General features: G+C 46.1%; 1 pseudogene; it reads left to right on the top strand.

Moving 5' to 3' along the window:
• Positions 1–216: 216 nt before the first annotated feature.
• Positions 217–1,585, top strand: LOC121138413 (annotated as a pseudogene).
• Positions 1,586–8,459: the final 6,874 nt, after the last annotated feature.

The raw sequence follows: 8,459 nt of genomic DNA, 5'->3' as shown, positions 1-8,459 counted from the left end.
TCTAGTTCCTTATTAGACAGCTGACTTATTCCGGACACAAAACACCAAGGTCCAACTATCCAAGTTCAATATTAGGCTAACATGTCCAATCAGGACTTACCAACTCATACTAACACAGAATACCCCCTTTTTCATTCTAAAAATCCACAGAGATGGCTCTACTTCCTCTTGGATCAAATTCAGAGATTTCAAAAGTATCTTTAATCTTCCAAATCAAATTAAAGTCATAAGACCTAAAAGTCTCATGCAAGGCTACTTAAATAACAAGAGACTTGGTCTGAGGTATGGTTACTCTTAAACTCAATACTAGATAATGAGAGATTTAGTTTAAAGTGTGTTTACTAGATGTTTGGAGAATTGAGGAAGAAAATCTGTTTCTTCTTTGTCTTATGATAAAGAAGTCTGTTGTCATTTCCTCCTTTTTGGTTGGGGTATATGAAAATGTTAATGAATGGGGGGCTCCGCGGTCCTGTGGGCTCTGCTGGCCACCCGCGTGGCGGCAGCGTTCGAGCCAGTGAGCATGGGCATCGCCATTGTGGCTGTGTTGGTGCTCACCAGCTACCTGACCTACTCTGACTTGTACTGCCGCTTCACCGAGTGCTGCAATGAGGAACGGCCCCTCAACGCGTCGGCCCTCAAGCTGGACTTGGAGGAGAAGCTGTTTGGACAGCACCTCGCCACCGAAGTGATTCTCAAGGCACTGACGGGCTTCAGGAACAATAAAAAACCCAAGAAACCACTGACTCTGTCCTTGCACGGCTTGGCTGGCATAGGCAAGAATTTTGTCAGCCAGATCGTGGCTGAAAACCTTCACCCAAAAGGCCTGAAGAGTAACTTTGTTCACCTGTTCGTCTCTACTCTGCACTTTCCTCACTAGCAGCAGATAAAACTGTACCAGGACCAGCTCCAGAAGTGGATCTGAGGCAACATGAGCGCATGTGGCAACTCCGTCTTCATCGGAGACGAGATGGATAAGTTGCATCCTGGGATCATCAATGCAATCAAGCTCTTCCTAGACTACTATGAGCAGGTGGATGTGATTTCCTACCGGATAGCCATCTTCATCTTCCACAGTAATGCAGGCAGGGACCTGATTACTAAGACGACCCTGGACTTCTGACGGGCAGGAAGGAAGAGGGAAGAGATCCACATGAAAGACCTGGAGCCCGTGCTGTCCGTGGGTGTCTTCAACAACAAGCACTGTGTTCTGTGGCACAGTGGGCTGATAGACAGAAACCTCATCGACTACTTTATCCCCTTCCTTCCCTTGGAGTACAGACGCGCGAAGATGTGTGTGCGGGCAGAGATGCGGGCTCAGGGGGATGCTGTCGATGAAGACATCGTCTCCAGAATGGCAGATGAAATGATATTTTTACCCAAGGATGAGAAGATCTATTCAGACAAGGGCTGCAAGATAGTGCAGTCACCAATGAGCTCCTCACCCCATATGGTGGGAGGATTCAGGGGAGCCTCCTGCTCCTCCAGGGCCTTGCCTTGCCGAAGCACTTTGAAGAACCCCTTGGGGTTTGCACATTTGCAACTGTGGACTCTGGGGATGCTGTGGGTGCTGCATGGCAGCAGCTGAAGACGAATGTGGATCAAGTGCCTAGAAACATCGGAACACGGTGCCAGTGGTACCCTGTAGAGAGCTGCAAAGTCCTGTACCCTTAAGATGGTGCTGGCTTCTGCCTTCTGCTAGCCCAATAGCAGGTGCTCTCTATGATAAACAATACCTGTATTTGGTTCAGGCTGGATATCAGGCTTGCTTCTGCATACATGGACCTATCTGCAGTATCCACGTGGCATTCTGGGATTGGCCGCCCAAGGTCTTTTAAGCTGTCGGTTGGGGCTCCCTGGCACTCCCCGGGAGAAGAAGATTGTTTAAGGTTCCTGAATAAACTGCTTAAAGAAGAGTCTGGGCGTTGTGTCTTCCTTGCTGGTAGAGGTGGGCAGGCTCAGATGGGTTGGCTCAAACCATGCAGTCAGGTGTAGCCAATTTGAGCATCAATGACTTCAATCTCCAGAAACTAGCCTGGCTGCATGCGCCTAATTTCTCTGTACCCAGAAGCGTCCACTGTTGTTCAAGGGTGTCTTCCATTAAAGGAAACTGTACAAGCAGAAGCACAGACCAGCTGAGGTCAATGTTCTGCTTTCCCCTCCCTCAGTGCAGGCTTTGAAATGTCTTTTCCCACTGCGATTAGTGAAGCAGTCAACATCATATAAGAAACAGTCATGTGGGTGCTGGGAGTTGAACCGGGGTCCTCTGGCCATCAGTCAGCTCCCCAGAATGGTAGGGACCTCATCCATCCTTATCCCCCACATTCAATCCTTCATTAAATATAGTCTCTATGGAAGCACTTAGCTTGAGTCTGTGAATCGCTACCTTACTAATGCTACTCAGCTTTCTCCAGCTGCCTCACACCACCAGGGCCTATTTTAGCCCGTTAATACCCTAAATAGAATCTATTACAGCCAGTGTGGTATTAATCGCTTTACCCCTGTACTCATTAAATGCTACCCAGTCTACCAGCCATGCAAGTGGCTTGCAGGAGAAAGGAAAAGGAAAAAAGAAAAAACTATGACAGGTATTACAGTAAAGGGCTGTTGCAGACCTACTGCTCCACCACCATACCCAGAAGCAGAACAGCCTACTCAGGGTTCATGCACTGAATGGTCCTTTTGTCCAGGGACATGGAAGCAAGTACGTATGGAATTGCGGCTTGCTTTCCCTGTGTTCCAAGATCAGCAAGGACACCTAGTGATTGGAGAAGTTTGGCTTGCGCATGTCATCTGTTCAGTATGCCAATTTTACAAAAGCTGCAAATTTGTCTAAGTACTTGTCCAGTTTTCTTTTACAGAATTGGTCACTTAAATTTGAAGATACTTTGAAGGAGTTGAAGCTGGCAGTGGTCCATGTGAATTCCACCAGAGTGGACCTTTCCTTTGCATCAGGATTATCGTCCTGGCTGACTTCTGCAATGAACAATCTTAAGGAGTACGCGGGTATAGGAGCATTAACAGGTCTGTTGGTGTTGGTCTCCCTGGTTTGCTTGTGGTTTCTATGTAAGATTAGAGTCACACAAAGATGCAACACAGCCATGATCATTCAGGCCTTTACCGATATTGAAGCAGGACAGTCCCCCCAGGTATGGTTGGCTACCTTAAGAGCTGATTAAATGCGCTCAGGATGTGAGGCAAAGCACTGCACTCTGTGTCAGCTAATAGTGACCCAGACAAGAGCACGTCTCATTGCATGCGGGTTGGTACCCAAAAAATGTCACGCCTCTGAAAAAAAGGGTATCGGACGGGTCTGATGCTCGTTGGGTGGATGACACGAAATGAGAAATCAGTACAATGTCCCTGTCTATGTCAGAGATCAGACCTCTACTCTTGCCTGTTGTGTTTAAAACAAAAAAGGGGGAAATGTAGAGAGCTGCAAAGTGCCGCACCCTTAAGATGGTGCTGGCTTCTGCCTTCTGCTAGCCCAATAGCAGGTGCTCTCTATGATAAACAACACCTGTATTTGGTTAAGGCTGGATATCAGGCTTGCTTCCATGTACGTGGACCTATCTGCATGTTCCACGTGGCATACTGGGGTTGGCCGCCCAAGGGCTTTTAAGCTGTGGGTTGGGGCTACCTGGCGCTCCCGGGAGAAGAAGATTGTTTAAGGTTCCTGAATAAGCTGCTTAAAGAAGAGTCTTGGCGTTGCATCTTCCTTGCTGGTCGAGGTGGGCATGACAGTACCCGTGCCTCAGATGCCACTAATGGGCTACAGACCCTGTTGCAGCCCTGGGGAACCAGATTTCTCTCTCCAGGAGCACCACCTCTGCTTTTTTTTTGCCTTGAGCTGGCACTGAGTTTTCAGAAGCAGATGCTGGTGTCTGAGGGGAGCATGTGGGCCTGACCTCGGCTGCACTGTCAGTGTGAGCAGTAGGGACTGCATATAAGGTCCTTGTAGCACACAGGGACACAGCCATTGAGGCTATACCTTAGCTTAGCTGCTGCTCACAGCCCTGGCTGTGGGATTCTCTCACCTGCCTCCTACTGCGTATGGGTTGCAGCATGCCTTGGACCATGTCTCATGAACTGTTAGATTCACCCCAGCCTCATCCCTGGTCATGTCAGAACGGCCATCAGCTTTGAAGGAGGTCTGGTTCCTTTGCCTGTTAGACTTGCTCTGAAGGTCAAGCTCAGCTGTACAGCACCAGTCTCATGCACAGGAAGGATAAGCGCTAGACCAGAGCTGGCCTGGCCACACCCCCAGTGTGCACAGACTCTGCCTGCAGGAGTGGCCACACACCAGAGGTGCTGCCTTTTTTTTAAGGACACGTATATTTTTAAAACATGTTTTTTACTTCTAAACGTTAGGTAAAAGTATAAGATGCCATGTGTTTTAAAACTTAGGAAGTTCCGGGCATTGGTGGCTCAGGCCTTTAATCCCAGCACTCAGGAGGCAGAGGCAGGCGGATCTCTGTGAGTTCGAGGCCAGCCTGGTCTACAAAGTGAGTTCCAGGACAGCTTCCAAAGCTACAGAGAAACCCTGTCTCCAAAAAAAAAACTTAGGAAGCACCTGGCGGTGGTGGCACACACCTTTAATCCAGCATTTAGGAGGCAGAGGCAGGTGGATCTCTGAGTTCGAGGCCACCCTGGTCTGCAGAGTGAGTTCCAGGATAGCCAGGGCTACACAGAGAAACCCTGTTTCAAAAGACAAAAACCTAGGAAAGACATAAAATAGACTAAGTATTCTTAATATTCTCAGGTTTTTATTGTCGCTGGGTGTGGGACACAATGCCCTTTCTCCTAGCAGAAAGATCAGGACTCAGGGTCCCTCTGCTATGTTGTAAGTTTGAGGCTAGCCTGAGCTATGTACAATTTTTAAAAGAAAAAAGTTTTTATTGTTAAAATGTGTAGAGTGGAATTATATGGGCACAACTTTAGACCCCACAGTCCTGTTTGCGGTGGGTCCTGTGTGTAACATCTGGGTGGTGTCTTGAGTGGCAGTACCGGGCTGTTCTGACTGTAGGAGAGCAAGTCTGTGACTCCAGCCTTTAACCATTCTGTTCATCGTTACAGTGCAGCTGCAGACATGAGAAAGTAGACTGTGCCATATTTTCAGAGAGTGTGGTAGAATGACTATTTTTATAATGTGGAGATGCCTTATAAAGCATCTTATTTAGTCTTTTAAAAATGCCAAGGTGAGCTCGGTGTGGTGGTGTATACCTTTAGTCCCAGCACCTGGGAGGCCATGGTAGGATTGCCTCAACTTGGAGGCCAGCCTATGCCGAGCTACATACAGAGACTCCGTCTCAAACCAGAAAGCAGACAAAAGCCTGCCAAGATGAGGAAGTTCCATGCCATATGCTTGGGTTGGAGCCAAGCTACCATTTATAACCTGTTGAGTGCCTGATCAAGAAGAAACAAGCCTTTCTGCTTACAATGATGCAATATGTAGACACATGTTGGCCACCTTTGGACTGCTGTTACTGATCTGTGACTTGGCAAGGCCTGGGCTGGCCTGTGAGAAGGCATTAACAGAGTTGGATGCAGACTAAAAAAACCAGTGTGGTGCGCTGTGAAAAAAATGTTAAACAATAAACTTGGTGCATCCAGTATTCACTGGATTGCCCTCCTGATTCTGTCCTCTGTATTGATCTTTTCCTTAACATCTTTATGTGTCATTTCTCAACTCTCACTCTCCCTCTCAGGTACAAACTTGTCAAGTAGGCTAGATGTGACTGAAGCCCCCACAAAGATGGGTTATTACAGATGGCTAATACAGATTCATACTACAATGACAGGCTACCACATGGGCTACTACACTCCTGCAAAAATCACCTGCTGCTGCTGCTGTCTCTCTGCCTTTGTCTGATCCAGAGGCGGCCCCCTCCACCCCTGTCCTCTGCTTGCTCCTTTGGAGTAATAAATACCCTTTGTACTGAGAATTTGGTGTCTGATTGTGCCCTGTATTGACTCCAGGGTGCCACTCTCCCTTGCAACACAGATTTCAAAGGATCCTTTCTACAGATATACACACAATTAAAAGAGATAAATATGAAGAATATATATATTAATTAACTTGGCTTCAAACAAAGAAAAAAAAGACCACAGGGGTTGGGATCTGCATCATCAGGGTGGAGCAGGGTAGAGTCCAGGACTAAGGTGTCAGAGGTCCAGTGTTCCATCCTTAGCTCTTTGCAAAATGAATGTGCTGGTCTATGATTGTAATCTTAGCACTCAGGAGCTGGATAGAGTAGGATCAGAAGGTTGTCTGAGCCAACAGAGCAAGGAGCAATGGGCCTGGCCCTGTCCAAAATAAATATATAGATAAAAAGTAAATACATAAATAAACAAATAAATAATAAATGGATTGCAATAATAAGAATAGTAAATAACAAATAACTGGAGCTAGGTGAAGGGGGAGGAGAGGTTCAGAGTTTCAGAGAGGGAGAGAGAACAGAGAGAGAGAGAGAGAGACAGACAGAGAGAGAGGAGAGAGGGAGGAAGGGAGGAGATAGAGTGAGCAGACATTGGAGGGCAAAAGATACTTTGGAGCTTTGGGACCCAAAGTCACACTTGGCAGATCCCTGATGTGGGTGCTCTGCCTGTACTCTAGATCTCAGGAAAAACAAAGTATTCTTACCTGCTGCTCCATCTCTTCAGTTACCCCTTTCCTGCTTATGATATTTCATTTAATTTTCTTTTTTTTTCCTCGACTCCTAGTCCCAACTATCTTGCTTCCCTATTGGTCAACAGTGCTTTATTAAACAACCAATAGGACAACATATACGCAGAAGGACTTCCCTCATCAGATACCAATGTTGGAACATGCCTAAAATCCCTGTACTGAAGAGGTAATTATGCAGAGGATAGAGTAATTGGGATAACCCTAGTCAAAGAGAGACCACATTGCAAATGACAAGGTACATGGTACCTCCTGAGGAATACAAACACACACACACACACACACCCGGTCATTCTCTGACACATGTACACATAGCAACACTGTTCATGAGTATACATGCATATACATACAGGGGGGAGGCAAGTACAGAGAAAAGATGAATAAATTCGTAACTTAAACACATTGTAGAAAAAATAATAGGCAGTACAATCCAGTACAATCTTCTGCATAATAAAATTTCGACAGATTGACAACATCCTCACCATAATATAGCACGCTAACGTTCAAGATGTTTTATTCCTTCTGTGTGACTGACACACCAAGCAAGACACCACAATAACTTTATTGCAACTGCCCACACTACATGAAGCGCTCTCAGAATAAGTCATGCAATAGTACAAGGATACTTCTCTCCATATCACCCTGTTTCCTTGGTATGTCAGAGAATTTTCATGTATATTATGTTAAAAATCAAAAAATTAAATAGGTTAATGCATAGTTATTTTTTTTGTTTAGATTCCATGTATTTATTGATTTTTCATACTTTTTTTCAGGCAATGGTTTTTTTTCCCAGTTTAAATTTAGATAAGAAACAAGGTTGCTTGACAAGTCAGTTACAGGTCCCTCTCCCTTTCCCTCCCCTCCTCCCGTGCCCTCCCCCTAACCCCCCCCCCGTTATCCCCTCATTCCCCCAGGGAGGGTGAGGCCCACAATGGGGTTGTCGATAGTCTGTCATTTCATATAGGGCAGGGCCTAGACCCTTCCCCAAGAGTTCAGGGTGAGAGTGCACCTCACATTTTTCTATGGGAGTACAAAGTCCGTGTGTATACTTGGGATGGGTACTGATCTGCTGCCCTAGGCTCAATAGATTCCCTAGGCCTCCTCACTGACACCCAGATTCAGGGAGTCTTGATCAGTCCCATGCTGGATTCCCAGGCTGATGCCTGGGATTCAAGAGTTAACCTTTGTCTGGTCAGCTGTTTCTGGGGGTTAAACAAGCCAAGTCTTAATCCCTTTGATCATCAGTCCTCCCTCTCTGTTACTGGCCTTCTGGATTTCAGCTCAGTTCTTAACCAAGGGAGTCTGCCTCTTCTTCGATGAGCCACTAAATGAAGTTTCTGTTTCCCAGACTCTCTGGCCATAGGATTGTAGGCTGGCACTCCCCAGATCTATGTATAAAATCCATATATGAGAGAGTGCATGCCATGTTTCTCTTTTTGTGACTGGGTTATCTCACTCAGGATGGTCTCTTCTAGTGTCATCCATTTGCCTGCGAATCTCATGATTCCATTATTTTTTTCTGCTGAATAGTACTCCATTGTGTATAGGTACCACATTTTCTCTATCCACTCTTCGGGTGAGGGACATCTTGGTTGCTTCCAAGTTCTGGCTATTACAATTAAAGCTGCTATGAACATAGTGGAACAGACATCTTTGTTGTATGAATGGGCATCTTTTGGATATATGCCTAAGAGTGGAGTTGCTGGGTCTAGTGGTATATTAATTCTCATTTTCCTGAGGAAACTCCATACTGATTTTCAAAGTGGCTGAACCAGTT

Source organism: Mesocricetus auratus, unplaced genomic scaffold (genome assembly GCF_017639785.1).
Source record: "Mesocricetus auratus isolate SY011 unplaced genomic scaffold, BCM_Maur_2.0 contig_4802_pilon_obj, whole genome shotgun sequence".
Lineage (NCBI taxonomy): Eukaryota > Metazoa > Chordata > Mammalia > Rodentia > Cricetidae > Mesocricetus > Mesocricetus auratus.
Note: the sequence above shows the minus strand (reverse complement) of the source record. Positions and strands in the feature narration are given on the sequence as shown.